General features: G+C 43.9%; 1 protein-coding gene across 14 annotated transcripts in view; it reads left to right on the top strand.

Moving 5' to 3' along the window:
• The window catches only part of NTM (neurotrimin), a 1,410,016-nt gene that overhangs the window by 980,199 nt on the left and 411,756 nt on the right, over positions 1-18,061 (top strand). The gene's annotated exons all lie outside the window — the stretch shown is intronic.

Raw genomic sequence — 18,061 nt, 5'->3', positions numbered from 1 at the left:
CCGCTGTTTTGTCCTGGGGTGCCTTCATGCCGTGAGCTGGTGAGCAGACAGAGGTGCTTTCTCCTGTCTGAACGTGGCTTTCTGAGGCCCAAGTCATGGAGTCTGATTTGTCCGTGGAAAATGGCATTTACTGTGGTGAACTGTGTTCTGTTCCTGCTGTCCACCAAAACAGTACGTGCAAAACTCGTCTACTGAAGAGAAACTAGGTTTCAGTGTTGGGTTGGGTCCTGATTGGCTTCTGGGGTTAAGGCTTACAGGCACTGGGGGAGGAGGAGAAGAAGAAGAATCTCGGTTATGCTTTGTGTAAGGTAGAATGATTCCATCTCCCTGATTACCTTGCCTGCAGAAATGGTAACTCAATTTCCAGTGTTGATAAACCACACCTCTCATATGAGGGCAACACACTTAATGATTGCAATGGGAAATTTTATTTTCTGGAATTTTATAAGAAAATAAGCATGAGGTAGAAGTTAAGAAGGTTCATGGGAACGATTTCCCTGCCTCTCCTTGGTTTCGTCTGCCCTCTTAAATAAAGTTTTCCAAACTAAGCAACAGAACTAACCACAAGGCAACATGGCAATATTCTTGTCCTTTGCACATGAAGATTTCCGGAAAGATAACCCTGGTGCCATTGCCTACTGTTTTGCCCCTCTGATGACTTCTTCTAGGATTGGGTTGTTTGTGGACTGTATACTTAAGGCAGTGTCTATAGGATAGAAAATGGTGAAGAGGAGGCAGTGTCAATACAGAGCTGAATTATCAGGACATTGCCAAAGGAAGTGTGTAATTTAGGGACCCATGGAGGGCTACAAGCATCCTGTGATCCTTTGTCTAGGGAGAGCTTATCCTCATGGCTCTGGTGAACTCCTAGTTATGTGTTGGCTTATGAGACCCACCTCTTCCACTCTTCTGGGAAAAAATAAAGCAACTAGCTTTCCCCACTCTGAAATGATTGTGTATCTGCTTTAAAAGTGGATTTCAGGGGAGTTACAAATATGCAGTGATTTCAGATTACTTAAATAAAAAACCAAAAATGAATGTCTAAAGCAGTAATAATCAAGGAAATTTAATGTTCTCTGGATGCCCTCTTTGTCCTTAGTCCTTGACTGCAAGGAGGGTCTCCCAGGGACAGAGACATTCTCATATGGGGAACATTTTAGATACAAATGGGATTTTTTTTTTTTTTTCAAGGAAAAGGTGTGAGGTAGCTCTGTAGAGATTTGAAGATAAATAAACAGGAAGTGGGTCCTGGCAGACAGAGACCCTCTGTCTGAGGCCAGGATCTGGTTTCCAGAGGTAGTCTTCAAGGCTTCTGAAAATCAGGACTGTCCAGAGGGTGGCTGTATTCAGCAGAGGCTGAATCACGGGACAGGCCTGGGTTAGGAGTAGCTTCTTTTTGAAATCACATTATCATGTACTGGCTGACTTATCTTTCTTTGTCTTCCCTTTCATGCTTCTTTTTTTCTCATTCTGCCAGTCCCTTTCTCTGTCTCTTTCAGCACTAATGTTTGTTTGCATTTTCACATGTGCTCTCCACACAGTGGTATTGTTTGGGTATGGATGGAGATGGGAACATGGTGGAGCTTCCTTTCTAGACCCTTGAATTGGCCCCAACCCAGCCAAGTTCCTTCTGGAACATCTCCTGTCATTCTGTGCCAGTCTCAGGGGCTGAATGTCTTCCTGATACGCAAGAGAAAGGCCCTCACAGTGGATGGAGCACTACAGGGCAGGGATTAGATGAGCTAGGGTCTGAGCCACATCAGCCCTTGACTGTGGGCCTGACCGAGGATGTGAATCAGGCACCAGGTGTAATAACCATTTGGAGGATGCTCAGGCCTCTCAGGATTGCCTTTCTTCTCAGACTCTGATGCACTAGAACAAGGAAGGGCTGCCCTGCTGGGATGGACTTTGGTGGAGTGGAAGTCCCTGAACTCTCAAACACAGGCCTTGCATTTTCTTGTTCTGTGTACAGAGAGGCAAGTAGGAATTTCAGAATGTATTTTGTTTGCATAAAAATTGCTACATTTTCACGTAACCTGACTGTAGGTTGCAACAATCTAGTAGTTCAGAGTTCTGAGTTATTTTCTTTTTGCTTTGTATTGTGTGTGTGTAGGGGGACAGAGGACCCTTCCTTCCTTCTTTCCATCTTTCTTTCTTTCTTCTTCCGTTTGTTTTTTTCTTCTTTGGCTAATCATATGACCAAGCGGTAAGGAACCACAGCTAGGGGAGACCAGAGCACCTGTGCTGTGGCCTGGAGGGCCGCCATATTCATCTTCTTATGGGTGATTGGGTGATGGTGGTGATACTTGTAGTTTTCTTCATAACCAGCAGAGGACTTTTTGCTCTAATTTCATTTTATTCTGCTTTGTTCTCACCAACATCATTTTTTGAGGATCTTTTGCAGTCCCTAAAGAATAAATGCTCAGCAGAAGATTCTAATGTGAGGAAACTTTTAAAAAATGTTTTATCTTATCCAAGTAGCTCTAACAATCCTTGTGGAGGTATTGGGAAATCTTTCAATTAGCATAGCATTGACAGCCTGAAAAGAATTACAGTTTACAATCTCCCACTCTTTCTGCCCTCCTGCTGACATTCTGTAGGCATGTTTCTTAAAAGGGTGAGGTAAAACAGAATCTGCAATAATAGTACTATTAGCCAATGTTTATTGAGTGCTTACTATGTGTTAGGGAGTATCTGAGTGTTTTAATAATATCTAACCTATCATTCAGCCTTGTAACATTAACACTTCAATAACAGCCCTATGGTGTAGGAGATATTATTATCCCTCTTTTACAGAGGAGGAAACTGAGGTGTGGAGCGTTTACATCCTTTGATGAGGGTGGCACAGCTAGGAAGCTTGGAAGCCAGACTATGAAGCACTGGTAATAATCATGTTAATAGGATGCATAGTACTATCATTGGTCTGTTACTGTGTGAACATTTTATGTAAACAGTAACATTTAATCCTCACAACTCTCTGAAGTAGACTTAATTATTCCCCGTTAAGACCCAGTGAGGGGGAACTTACCTGAAATCACACAGGCAGCCAGTGGCAGGCCGGTATGCTGGCTCAGGACTCCGCTCCTTGACTTTGTACACCAAGCTTCCCAGGACTATTCAGGACCCTTTGAATTCTGTGCTTCTCTCATTCCTCTGTGGCACTTAATGTCTGCCCTATTCATTTTGGCTTAGACCCTGTTTTTCAGTGTTCACTAACTCTCTGTCTTCTTTCTTCCCTTGGGCTGCAGAGCACCTCTTGGAAAGCGAGAATCATGCCTTGTCATGGCATGAGCACTGTGTGCTGGCAGATTCTTACTCAAACAAAATGAATGAAAGCCAAACAGCAATATCCCCCAGCTATATTCAATTTATCTCCTTACCACATTTCTCTATCATTTTATTTCAAATTTCAACTATGGTCAATCAAAAATGTACTGAGTGATTCTTTCAAGAAGAGGACTGTATTAGTCCATTTTCACAGTGCTGATAAAGACACACCCAAGACGGGGTAATTTATAAAGAAAAAGAGGTTTAATGGACTCACAGTTCCACGTGGCTGGGGAGGCCTCACAATCATGGCAGAAGGCAAAAGGCACATTTTACATGGCGGCAGACAAGACAGTGAAAGCCAAGAGAAGGGGGAAACCGTTATAAAATCATCAGATCCTGTGAGACTTATTCACTACCATGATAACAGTGTGGGAAAAACTGCCCTGATGATTCCATTATCTCCCACTGGGTCCCTCCCACAACACATAGGAGTTATGGGAGCTACAATTCAAGATGAGATTTGGGTGGGGACACAGCCAGACCATATCAGGCACTGAGCTGGGTGTTTGGGTGTGGAAAGGCATATGGCCTGGACTTGGCTTTTGGGGGCTTGGGTCCAACTGAAAAAGCTGGCCGTGGAGAAAGAGATCATTGACCTTGTGAGGCAGAGTACACCATGAAAATGTAGGCGATCACGCTGTCTGTGGCTGGAGCAGAGCCCCTCTGTTGGAGCGAAGGCTTTCTGTGGGTTGGCAGGACTTCACTAACTCCTAGCTCCTGGGTGGAAGTGAGCAGACATCAGTGAGGAATTACAGAGCCCCAGATGCCCAACTGCATGGGTGTCATTCACTTAGAGACCTTCACTAAGCATCAACACACCGGTCACCTGGCAGTTTCAATGAATGGTTTCCACGTTTCGGAGATTCCCCAGTTAAGGCAGCAGCTAGTAAAGTACATTATTTCCTGGGGATCACTTGGTAGGTGGGCATCAGAGGCTGAACTCTGCATTCTGTTGTGCCTCTAGACCATGGGCTTAGCGATTGGATGATGTTGTTTTTCTAGGGTGAGTTAGGAATTGAAGGTCTGAGAAATGTATGCAATTTAGGTTGAGTTTTGATGTGGAACTCCATTGAATCACACAGACTAAATGTGGTTTTGATACTTGAGAGGACCCAGGGAGTCACCCTCTAGATGAAGGAAGCTGTGGCACTTTGCTCATGTCATGTAAAGTGCTTGGAATTTCATTTGATAAGCAAATGGATTCTCTGGTAGTCCCTCCAACTACTCCACAGCCTCTTGAGGGCAGAACTATGCCTCCTCCAGGCTTGCCTCCTAATCCGCAGCACATGGCTTGGCCTGTGGAATTTGCTAATAAAATCCAAAGGACTCTCATCCTGCCTTTCCCTTCACTCACTCTGTTGTGGACACCCATAAACACAGCTTATTCCAGCTGCAAAGCGTTTCCTCTTGTGGTCCCTGCTGCTGTGAACACCCGTACCCTGATCTTCCCATGGACAGCTGTTTCTTCTCATTTTGGCCTAAGCTCACACAGAATTCCCTCCCTGATGCCTTTCCTGATAGCAAATCAAAATAATCCTCTACCACTACCACCAGTCTTACCCTGGCATATCGTCCTGCAGTTTTTTTCTTCAGAACAATCATCTCCGTCCGAAGTTATCCCATTCATTATTTGGTTATCTGCCTATGGTTTGTCTTTCCCAAAGGGACTGTAAATTCCTTGAGAAGAGATATGCTCTGTCTTGTTAGCACTGTATAAGCAGTGTCTGGCAGATAGAAGGTGTTCAATAAAGTTGTTGCATGAATGACTGCAGGAATGAAGGCCTGAGATCACGTCTTCTCCTCCTCGGAGCCTGTGTCCTTTTTCCTAGATTGTTTTGTGTTGTCCTTGCCTTAGGCATGTTACTTCCTCAGTGTCATTTCTGTCTGGGCAGCTGTGTGAGGCTGCTCTTGTGGAGGTGCTGGGGACAGGTTACAAATACAAAGAAGTCATTGAACTTGTGTCTGTCCAGGCCACAAACGGGATGTGTTGGTTGTCCATTATTTAATATTTGCACCCGTGCAATATTCTGCTGGGTCACTTCCCCACCCAGTCCTTAAGCCTTTGAAGAAACAATGATATAGTCAACCCTAGAGAAATTAGCATTTTCAAGATAAGGAGGGACACAGAAAAGCGCTCTGCCCATCCTTTCTCGCTGTTTGTGGAGTGTACTGGCAGTGGTTGTGGTGGTGTAACTATTGATCTGTTGTTTATGAGTTCACCCGTTCAGAATAGCAATGCTACTCAGGAAGCCTGTGCTGCTCCCACTCCGCTGCCCCCTCCCAGGACCGGCCACTGGGCACTCACCTTGGGGCTTGCCAGGCATCCGGCTGGTGTCCTGTGGCTCTGAGGAGAAGGGACAGATGGGACCAAGGAGGGAGGCTCCTGGAAGCACATTCAGCTGTTGAGGAGCCAAAAACTAAAATGGGAAAACTAAAAACTCAACCTAACATGGGGCAGAAGGAGTAGGAGGATGCCAGTTGTCACTGAAAGCCAGAGGAGGCTACAGGGGGCCAGCTCGGTTCTCTAACACCCCTCATCTGAACCATAAGTGCTTTGCAGAAAAATGTCTCCTTTCTCCCTCTTTCAAATGCATAGCATTCTTGAATTTGAATGGATTGCAGAGATCTGGGAGGTCAACCACCTGGTTTTACAGATAGTGGAAGTAGTGATAATCAGTCTTGCACAAGGATGCCTTCCAGAAGGGCGAGAGGGCCGGCAGCCCGTACAGTCTCCATCCCCAGGCTGTGAGCCCTCACTTGGGGCTACGCACGCTGAAGGAAAGGCCATGTTTTCCTACTAAGTGCAAAAGCATCCTGCTGACCGTGAATGCTTTCAATGCATTTGGCTGACATTTATCACCGTATTCTCTCCTGACTGCTGGTTTAGTCTGTACCACACCTTGCATTCTTATGCTTTGACTCTCACTCCATGTGGGACAGCTGTTTCCTGCGGGTCAGGTCCTGTGCTGGGCAGTTTACCAGAAGAACCTCATTTAATCCTCACAGGTGCTCCATCAGGTGGACACCATTATTACTCTGATTTTACAGAGCAGGAAACCAAAGTGCTGAGAGGCACAGTGAAGGTATTTTCCCAGCTCGCATACTCAGGTGGGTGCTGAGCCTGGGACTCAGGATGGGTGGTGTCTGACTCCTAGGCAATGCCCCTCTGTTCCATAGTGCTGGTCTCGTTCTGTCCCTTCTATTCTTCATTGCCAAGTTCCTCTCCCACTAGAGACCCAGTGAGTTTGGTTGTCCCTCCTGGTCGTGGTGCACAGGAATCCCCTCTCCTGAAGCATGAGAAACAGGGCCTGGGAGTGTTTAAGGTTTCATGTCGTCCATGGCGTGGAGACACAGGGACCCAGCTGACCTCTAGAGGTCCCTTCTACTCACAGAATCCTACAATTTCCGTAATTTGTTCAGAGGAAGACTCTTACTCCAGGCTCTTCCGTTCATCTTTGGCTTTAGGTATCAGCAATCTTCGACTTCCTCACAGGAGGCTAATAATACCGTGAACATTTCCACCTACTTCTCTGGAATGTGGTATTGAACCAATCAAGGCAGACACCAATTCCAGGAGGATTCCACAGGCCAGTCAGTGGATGTGGATGCCATAGTACCAGGGGAACAGGAGGGACCAGCTCCAAAATGCTTCCTTCTTTTCTTAACTACTAATAGGCATCTATCCTGGGGAATCTTGTAAAAAAAAAAATAGATAATTAATGGTAATGGCATATTTGTTCTCTTGGGTTGAAAGTCTCCACTGATGAGTAAAATAGAACATTATCCTTGTGTTATTTAAGGTCATTTTGCTTCCTCAGGAGTAAGTTGATGGGTTCCCACTGTGTAATAGATAACTAATACTAAATAAATAATAAGTAATACTACCAACATCATTATAGATGGTCAAATAATATTATTTTATATTGTTTTTTAGGAAAGCAAGGATTTATTGAGTTCAGGATGCAATTTCAGATTGCATGTGTGAGCTGAAGAGAGAAGGAAGCAACAGGGAAGTTTGCTAGGAGTACAATCATTGGAGACAAAGATCTCCAACACACAAGACCTTACTGGCTCAAAGGTACCAGGAGTGGTAGGCTAGAAAGAAGACAGAGTGGGAGACAGGAATCTACAAACACTGGCTCAGGCACTTTGTTTGATTGCAGGCAAAATTTGTAATCTCGCCACCCTCCATTTAAAGAGGACCGTCATTACCCAATCTCAAAGTGTTGTTTTAGGTTAAAATGAGATAACACACACAAAGCATAGTATATAGTTATAACTTTCTTTATATATGAATATATATGCATGTGTGCATATGTGTGTATATAATATACACACATATACCAATTTTCATTATAAACTATTGTAGCTTAAACACTTTGGCAGATATACCAGTGTCTTGCTTCTGAAAGATCCAGTTATAGGTGGACAGATCCCCTTTTGTCCACCTATAATTGTGAGGTTTTTTTGTGGTGCCTCTCCTATACATCTGTTTAGAGATTCTTCAGTTTCAAATCATTTCTTGAGATGTTTTATTTCTGAGAGGGAGTGAGAAGAAAGATATTTCTTTGTTTTTCATAAGAAGATTGTTGCATAGCACGTTGTGACAGTTCATGGCTCTGAAGATGCATTTCCCACCAGAAAAATTCATCCAGAAGGTTCTGTGGAGCAGGTTATCTGTGAATTCATGCATAGATTTCGGGTTGCCAGACCCTTTTTCCTTGGAGAAATGATTTTTCCATGATAATTCCACTGGAGTCAAACGGTAAACACAGGGTCTGCAATAACATGTGTTGGGGAGGGGGCAGTTTAAGACTCCTGCAGCTTTAATGTTCTCTAATTGTGAATCTTCTCTTCATTCGTATCTCCTGATCATTCGGAGGCAGGCTCAGGGCTTGAGTGGTGATGGTGAAAATAGAGAAGGAGCTTCTTTGCATTTGGGAATTTTACTTCTGGTCAGGTCTAGGGCAACACCAGTGCATCTGGCATTAGAAACTGATCTCAGCGTTCACCGATGGGATCACAGGAAGAGTCCTGTCCATTTTAACCCCATGTCAAAGGGCTTACATTAGTTTAAATGTAGTGAACTATGAATAGCAGTCTTGATCTTTCATGATCTGTTTTTCTTAAATTTTGTTTATTCACATTGTTGAATTATTTGGTTTTATTTGGGTGTATTTGGGCAACTTGCTGTCTTATCAGTGTGAAATGTTTTGGCTTAGGAAGCTTTTGGGGGGTTAGATTTCCTTATAAAATGAACGTATGAACTAATCTTACAATCTCGCTGATGGATTTCTTAAAATAATAGAATTTCTAATGAAAACAGCATCAACCAACAGACTGATGGAACATTAAAACAACTAAAATCGACCTTCAAACAAGCTTTGTCGGGTTCATGGAGCCAGAGGAAGATGTATCTGTGTGAAAATAGTTTCTTGATCTTCTCTGGCTTTCAAACGGCCTCTAATGTGTGGGATGAGTGAAAAAATGCTCTCACATTCAGAATAGTCATCTTTGGACAAATTTACCTGTCAGGAGGGCTCAATCCAAAATGCTAACCCATCAGAAGCTGTAAGTAAGAAAAAGAACACATGCAAATTATTTTTAATTTAGTGCAGTTTTTATACAGAAAAGCTGGAAATAGCAGTGCTGTGGTGTTATGGGTTGAATTTTGTCCCATCTCCCCACCATTAAAAAAGTTATATTGATGTCCTAACCTCCAATACCTTACAGCGTGACTTTATTTGTAAATATGGTTGCTGCAGATAAGGTGAGGTCATACTAGAGTAAGTGTGGTAAGGTGAAGTCATACTAGAGTAAGTGTGGTAAGGTGAGGTCATGGTCATACTACAGTAGAGTGTGCCTCTAAACAAATGTAACTGGTGTTCTCGTAAAAAGATGCCTATGTGGAGACACAGAAGACACGCAGAGAGTGACCACAAAGGCAGAGGCTGTAGTGATGCACCTGCAAGCCAAGAAATGCCTCAGATTGCCAGCAAACAGCCAGGAATTAGGAAGAGGCAAGGAGGAAAACTTCCTTACAAGTTTCAAAGGGAGTATGGCGCTGCCAACACAGTGATCACTATGATTTCAGACTTCTGGGCTCCAGAACTGTGGGACAACACATTTCCACTGTTTTCAGCACCCCCGTTTTGGTACTGTATTATGACAGCAGTAGGACACTGGAACATTTGCATATTAAAGAAATAATGTTGTTAAATAATAGTAACAAGCATGCAAAGGACCATAGATAGGCCTAGTTAGATCACCCAGTTCCCAACAATGACACGAGCCACTGCAGTCCACAGAGGAGGCGCCAGAGTCCGGAATGCTTCTGGGTCTCAGTCGTGAGCCCAGCCTCTCCATTGCAACTCCCAAAGAAGCCAATCAGGGTAGAAATGCTTGCCCTTTTATTCCTCAGAGACCATCAGGACAAACCCTATTGTATCTTCTCCGTTATCTCACCCACCTCAGAAATCACAGACCTTCAACCCCAGGGCCATGCATCATTTTCTAGACTCATATCCTGACGTCCAACAGTCTAACCCAGTTGCAAACCTCTTCCTCATCCTCCAAACCTTTTTACTCTCTGGACTTATGATCTGCCGCTAGCAACATTTTTACATCTGCAGTCTCTACTTTGAATGTTCCCCCCTTATTTTCCTGTTTTCTTTTTTGCTTTAGTTGAAACTTGGCTGTTCCCTGGATTATTGCCACTCCTGGAGTCCTCAAAAGTGGCTGTTTTTCTCAAATACCTTACTTACCCTGAGGCTGGAAAGTTGGATAAACGTCCTCCTTGCTATGGCTGCTGGACATTTCTTCTTCATCTTTCTCAACGTCTCCCGTTAGGGTGGAGGAAATGCCACTTGGCTCTGTCGCCCTCTGCCCCTTCCTTGTCATAGTCATCTGCCATCTGTTCTGACCACGCTTCTTCACTCTGGACCTCCAGACCACACATCCTGTTGCTCATCTACGGAGACTTTTAATGATGACATTCAAACTGGGTCCTCCCAGCCGGTGCCCTTGACACAAGGCCCATTGGACCACGGCCAGCTCCTCCATCCTGCCTTTCCCTCAGTCTTTCTGATCTTAGGAACTGCAAACCTAGTACATCTTTTATTTTTTTCATTCTCTCCTGTGCTTCATCTGATTCATTGCTAAATCCTGTTTGTTTTTTCTTTTAAGGGTTATCCTGAATCAGACCACGTTTTACCATCTCTAGCACTGCCTCCCTGGGCAAGGCCACCACTGTCTCTCCTGGGCTCTTCTGGTGGCATCTTGTCTGGTCCGCTGTTTCTACTCCTGTTGCCCTGGAATTTATTATCTGTCTAGTAGCCCCAGCTACCATTTCACAAGAATTACATGACTCTGTTCAAAATCCTACAGTGGCTTCTGGCTAAACTTAGAATGAAATGCAACCATCTGGATGACGTAGAGGCTTTTTAATCACCTGGAGCCTATCTAAGCCTTATACCACTCCCCACATCACTGCTACCTCCCTTGTGTGAATGCAGAACGCTGAACTTCTCTGCTGTTCCTGGAACTTACTAAGACTCTTCTTGACTTAAGAAATGTTCTTCCCTCTCTTAAGATCTGCTATAAACTTATGTGTCTAGACCCTCCTTGAATTCATGCATCTACTCCAGTACCCCATCTTAAAAAAAGGCTTTGCAGATCATGCTGTTTGAAATAGTGATGTCCTCAGTCCCCATCTTTCTATCTCTCTGCCTAGCTTTAATTTTCTTCACAGCCTGTACCACTAAGAGAAGTCTGTTATTTATTTATTTCTTATTTATTGCTACTCCCCCTAAAATGCAGGGTCCACCAAGCTGCTGAGTTTGTTGCTCTCATTTATAGTGATTACATTACTGCCTGGGACATGGGCTCTATTACAGAATAGTTGTTGAGTGAATGAAACGTTTGTTAGGAATAATAGTAAGGTATTCACAGTGAAATTATTTATCTTTTACTAGAAAGAGGAAGCTCAGGTCTGTCTGTGTATTGGCGCGGGATCGGGTATTAAACAGAGTTCAGATGGGGTGTGTGTGAGCTGGTGTGTTCGTTCTCTAGGTCAGATTGTGGAATGAGACATTGAGGAGGAAATGGTCGGGCCATGGGACACACTTCATAACATCTACATGTGTGGAATCTAAAGAGCCTTTAAATATCCACTATCACGAGGGGTTTTATGGAAAATCTAATAAACACTGGAGAATAAGGATTATTCTGCTCAAGACCTACAAACCTGGGGGGAAGGGAAGGAAGGGAAGCAGCAGCTAGAAATGAGGCTGTGAGCCTGAAGTTTCACACATCATTCAATGTCCAATCTTTCATGTTAACCTTTCTTTATTAAGAGAATTGTACCTTCGGGCTCTAGAAGATAATGATTAAGTGCAGGGTCTGGAGCCAGGCCCTCCTCCCATCCCCAGTTTCAAATTCTTCAGCCACTGGGTACATGACCTTTGGCACATGGATTAGCCTTGCCGTGCCTCAGTTTATCTTCATTTGAAGGGACTAATAATAGGGGTCTGGGCCAGTGTGAAGCATGAAGTATGCAGAGCAGTGCCTGGCGCTCTGCTCATACTTGGTGTTAGCCTTACATAACCGAGGAAGGAGCCGGCCTGCAATGGGCCCGTGGTGGGCAGAGGGCAGGATGTGCCTCTCGTGATCCTGGAGCTATGCGTGGAAATGCACAGTGCAGGGCGTGGAGCTGGGGGCGGCGGCTGACACTGGTGCACACTCTACAGCTACACAGACATCTGCTGGTGGGGTGGTTTTTAGGAGTGTCAGCACGGTTCATTGCTTTTGGCATGTGACTTGTGGTCTCGGGCCAAGGTGACCTGGCTTTTAGTCCTGGCTCTGTCCCAACGCATCATGTGGGGCCACTAAGAAAATGAGCGTTCCCAGGCCTCGGCTTCACTCTGTGAAGTGAGAATATGCTCTGTTTCGTTCTTTGGATTTGAGGAAGAGATTACTGGCTGCTCAAATCATATGTAAGTTTTTTTATTTTTCCCCTGAGCACAAACTCGGCTGCCTTTCCCAGACTCTTTTGAATTTAGAAGTGACCACGTGACAGCTGTACCCAAAGGAACGTGAGCCGGAGCTCTGTGTAGGTTGGCCCAGAAAAACATCCCCTGTGAAATTCTTTATGTTCTTTCTCCTTAGACCATCTGGATGTTGATGTCCAAAATTACCTTGGAAACCTGTGTCCTGTTTGGCAGAGCTCCATCGGCCAAATTCCTGAATGACAGCATGGAGCAGGGCTCGCACCCACACCCACCAGCTGGCCAGGAACCCTGTTAAATTATTACCTAAAGGAAAAACAAACTTGCATTCAGGCTTCTGAGAGTTCAGAGACGATTTGTTACAATAGCTAGCATTATCCTATCTAATTCAATACTCAACCATTATCATTTATATTTTCTGATCTCAGCTGCATAGAAATATACAGATGTAGTTTCTGAATCCAGACCTAAGCACTTATTACAATTTCTTGGCAAGCCTTTTGGTGATTTTTGCATGTGTCTGAAAGTGAGAACCATGGCCTTTTCAAACGGAAGTCTCAAATGTTTGATTTTCAGTTGCTTGACTGTTTACATCTGTGGTCCAAGTAACGTGTCTGCTTTATTCTGCAGGAATGTGAAAAGCAGTGACAAGGAAAAGTTTTACCTTGAGGCAAATGAGCACATATCCATAATGGACGTAACTCAAGACACGCTATAATTGGTGAAAATACCTCTTAGATGATAAATTACTCATTAATGGCTGGAGGTCACTTATTTAGTATAACCTTTTGTGCTAGAGATATTCTAACATCCAGTGTTTTAATTGACACACACTAAAGAGATAGATAGGATGATTTGTAGGCTTGTTCTCAAGAATGTTAAAGGGAAAGAAGAGAAAACCACTATTAGAGTTCCTTTTTTTTTTTTTTTTAAAACAGGGTCTTGCTCTGTCACCCAGGCTGGAGTGCAGTGATGCAGTCTCAGCTCACTACAGCCTCAACCTCCCTGGGCTCAGGTTACCTTCCCACCTTAGCCTCTCAAATGGCTGGGACCACAGGTACATGCCACCATGCCCAGCTAATTTTTGTATTTTTTGGAGATACAGGGTTTCACCATGTTACCGAGGAGGTCTCAAACTCCTGGGATCAAGCGATGTGCCTGCCTTGGCCTGCCAACGTGCTGGGATTACAGTTAGATGTGAGCCACCACACCCAGCCAGAGTTCCAAGCTTTGAAGAGAAACCAGGTGGTGGAGCAATCGTGTATGGATTTGGGTAAAGGAGAAAGGAGGCTGTGGAAAGGGGAAGAGCCTGAGCCAGAGTCGTGGATAGGAGACATACAAGGAATGGAGGCAATGCAGAGACAGGGGGCAAGATTCAGGTGGCTCGATTCCACGGTTTGTAATTCAGGGGTCCGGGATCTTGTTTTGTTTTTGTTCTTGCTTTGGTATGCTGCACAGTGCCTGGCACATAATAGGAGCTTAATGTATCCTTGGAGATTAGATGGATGAGTTTTGCCGTGTTGTTTCAGTAGTGCCTACTGTACATCTCCTATGAGCCAGGAACTGTTCTAGGTGCTGAGCTCCTCTCTTACAGAGTGGTGTTTAGCGAAGGAGATGAGGGTTGCAACTTGTATGGATTAGGAAAAAAAGGCATCTTCTCCTAGCATACAACTTGCACAGACCAAGTAGGAGTAGGCATTCCTCGCTGATGACGTTGTTCACCAGAGTCCCTGGCTGAGTAAACAGAGTGCTGGCTGCATTATTTTGTTGCCTTCTTCAGCCCTTGAGCAGCGCACAACCTGCACAACCGTACTTAGCAGGAACCAGCTGTTGGAAAACAAATAAGTAAACAAACAAACAGCGCATCACATAGTGGAAAGCATTGGGACAGAAAGTGAACTATAGGTTAAGGGACAGAGGAACCTGGTGTGCAGGGAGGAGCAGGGGCTTGCATGATGGTCAAGGCGGTGAACCGTGGAGAAAGCCCTGCAGGGAAGAGCGTGTTGGGCAGATGGATTGGCAAGTGGAATGACCTAGTCAAAGACGAGCAAGGCAAGGAGGAGGAAGTGTCAAAGCTGAATAAGGGGCAGGCAGTCAACAAAGGGACCTGGGGGTCCTCAGTGTCTGTAAGTGCTCTTCTCATGTCCAAATTAAGGTGTGAATGATGATAGGAGCACAGCTCTCAGGAGATGGGAATTAAATACAAATCCCACATAAGCGAGTAGCCCCCACACCTGTGTTGATTCACTTGCTGCGCACAGAGGCCTGGTCGTTTGCATGTGGACTTTGTAGATTTCTGGCAACCCACATTTGACGTGTGACCCCCGCAGCACACACCTCCAGCCGTGAGGATCCAGGGTTTTCTAACTGAAATGTCATCCTTCTTGGGCCCACTCTTGTCATTTTCGCTTATCACATCTGAAAATTATAAATGTTTAAAATATGCATAATATCCAATTTGACGTTTTACCTGTTGCCATTTCCAAGATATTACATTGTGAAATTAAGCTGGCATTTTATGATCATATGTGGATGTGTGTGTACGTATAAGTAGGCACATATTTGGAATTAATGGACTCGCAGAAATCAGAGACGGATTAGGCCTAATGAACTGTTCAGAAGAATTATTTAGCGCATATTTCATCTCTCTATTGAGTAATCAAACCTACACAGTGTGTATGCTAAGGAAGTGAGATTTTTGCCTTTTAAAAAAAATTTCTCGGATTATCTCCATTTGTGGCTGAAAATTTAACATTGCTCCCTAGAGCGTTTTGCACCAACTTGATTAAGCATTCAGTCTGACATTTCCATGCCCCTGGGGTTACCTTTGTTATTTAAAAAGTAGTTGCTTTCCTAGTTACCATTAATATATAATTAGTAGTTGGTGCCGGGCTCCAAGCACCACACCAGGATACTGGCCTGGCTTTGGAGCCATCGTCAAACACGAAATCTTGCCCAAGTCTCTAGGGTTGAGTTAGGCCTGACCTTTAGAATGTAGTGATTGGAAGACTTGTAGAGTTAAGCCTAGATGGGAAGTGTATATATTTTGTTTGAATTTTTATCCACAGGAAATGGATGCAGCTTTGTCTTTTCACCTAAGGCCTGTGGTCACCTTCCTCTGGAAGCCACCTGTGCTTGACCATTGCCACCTCGGCTTCTGCTAATTCCTTTAAGCACATCGTTTCAACAGACTTTCAAAATACTATTCACAACATGGGGTTCCGTAATCACTAACAGGAAGAGGAAAGCAAAGGTGGATACTTGATAGTGTAGAAGGACACTTGATACCCAGAGAAGTACTTTCTCGACACTGTTACAGAGACATAAAATCACAGAGCCCTGTGGTAGCATCAGAGATGGGGTCACATGTAGTCAGCTCCCAATAGTTGGGAGTCTACCCTGTGAATTTTCTTTACAGCATGGCTAGATACCGTATATACATATTTATCCTAAACATATATATTCAACTCGTAAGTCTGCATGAAACATGTGAATTGAGATTATGTTCTGTAGTGGGAACAATGGATTCTGGTCTTGGGAAAAACTTAAGCTGGGCCTTAACTGGACTGTTAAATTATTAACCTAATCTCTCTGAGCCTTTTTTTTTTTTTTTAAATCTATGAAATAGGGCTAAATTATGTCTTAATACCTACCTGACAGAGTTGTTACAAGAATCATCACCATAATATTAATAATAACAACAAAAACCAACATCAGTAGAAGCACTTAATGAGAACCTATCCTTACATGGTAAATGCTTTACAAGGATTACCCGAGGGTCTACCCTGTGAGTTTTTTTTACAGCATGGCTAGATGCTTATCATAATACTTATCGTAAGTATTTTTTGATAATTACATAGCACAAGATGTAAAATCTTAAGGATTATACCTGGCATATATGAGGCACTAAACAAGTTATTTCATATTGTTAATATATTCCATTAGTCAAAACAAGCTAAACATGCTTAGGCATGTGTAGAAGATGATGGACGACGTTCTGGCTCTTGCCAGAATCTCCAAACACAAACCTTTTCTATGGTCTCCTGTCTGTTTTGTCCCACTACAAACTCTGAACTCACCATTCCCCATGGCTTGCTTAGCTTGGTTGCATTTTCCATCTCCTTCTCCCCTACTTTTTCTCCACCACGCACCCACCCCCAGCAAGTCCATTGAAAATCCTGCAAACAGCATCATTCTCACCCTTTCCTTCATTTCTTCAATCAGTACAAACCTGTTGTTTTCTCATGTTCCCACAGTTTGTCGTTTACAATCATTCAATTATTTTTTCAGGAAAGAAAGTGTTCCACATCTGCTAAGTGCCTAACACTGCTCTAGACCCTGAGACTTGCGAAGACGATGAGGAAATAAGTGACTGCACCATGCGATGTCCGGTAGTGATGAATGCTCTGTAGAGGCGAGCAGCAGTCAGGGAGGGGAATGGACGAAGTGTGCGAGTTTAGGCGCCCTGGTTAGGGGAAGGCCCTGCCATGCAGGCCTTGAGTGAGATGTGATGAATGAGGGTGTGAGCCTGCCTTCATTTAGGAGAGGGGTTTCCCAGGCAGATACAAAGGTGCTGAGGAGGGATCGTCCTTGGCCGGAACCAATGTGGGGAGATGTGGCCGGGGCCCGGGCCAAGCCACCGGCTTTGGTGATGGCTTTGGATTTGACTCTTTGTCTTAGGGGAAGCCCCTGGAGCAGTTTGACAGTTTGGGCTACTGCATGTTAGCAGTTTTTTTTTTTTTTTTGTTTTGTTTTCATTTTTCTGTAACTTTATTGCCCTTATAAAAACTTTGCGCTTTTTATAGACGGCAAAGGCTGTATTTTCTTTGCATTTTTATGCTAGAGACAGGACACAGCCCTCATGTAAAACCTTCTCTGCACTCCCACAATTTCCTGTGCCACCTCCATCGTTTTAAGCACTTAACTGTGATACAGGACAAAGCTCATTTCTGGAGTCTTTTTCTTTTGTTTGGTTCACACTGTTTCACAAACTAGGAAGGCACTTCCAGTGGTCATATCATGAAGATTTCCTCGAAGGATCATGAACTTCCACGGAATTACAAGTCTGCTTGCTTTCCTGGGTGAATAAACACCAAGGTGCTCGCTGGACTTAGCTTGTCGTTTGTGATCAAAGGCTCAGCTACCTCCTGCTCATGGTCCTGTGATGGCTGAAATCCGTGAAATGTCCAGAAAGAATGATTTGTCATGAATGCTTCAGCAAAGAGGCCACAAGCGTCTATTCTCATTCTTTTATCTAATTTTAAACACTTCTTCATTGCTTTAAAAAAGTAGATAATTACTGTTGATTTAGTGTTGATGATGTTATTGCTTTGGTCAGTGTTGGGGATTGCTTAACCATTCAGTGCACACCAGTGACTTTTTAGTCTGTATTTCCCAACAATTACACTGAGTCTCAGAGAAAATATTAATTAAACATACCTCTATTTCAAAAGGCAATATTAATATATAATTCCCATTATAAATGCAGTTGAAACTTTTCTATTAACTCTTTATTTTTGTCACCAAGCCTTCCCTCCTGGACAGTGGAATTGAGTGGGACAGGTGGCCGTATGTGGTCTGAGCAGGTGGGTGGAGGAAGAATGCAGGGTACTTGTTGCCTTCTGGTTGGTCCTCCTTCCTCCATGCTTATTTTCAACCTGCTGGCCCCTCACACTGGGCCCAGCTCATGCCACACACTCAGTAAATGTTTAATGAAATGCTTACTC

The sequence above is a fragment of the Papio anubis genome, chromosome 12 (genome assembly GCF_008728515.1).
Source record: "Papio anubis isolate 15944 chromosome 12, Panubis1.0, whole genome shotgun sequence".
NCBI lineage: Eukaryota > Metazoa > Chordata > Mammalia > Primates > Cercopithecidae > Papio > Papio anubis.
This window is presented reverse-complemented; position numbering and strand designations above follow the sequence as displayed.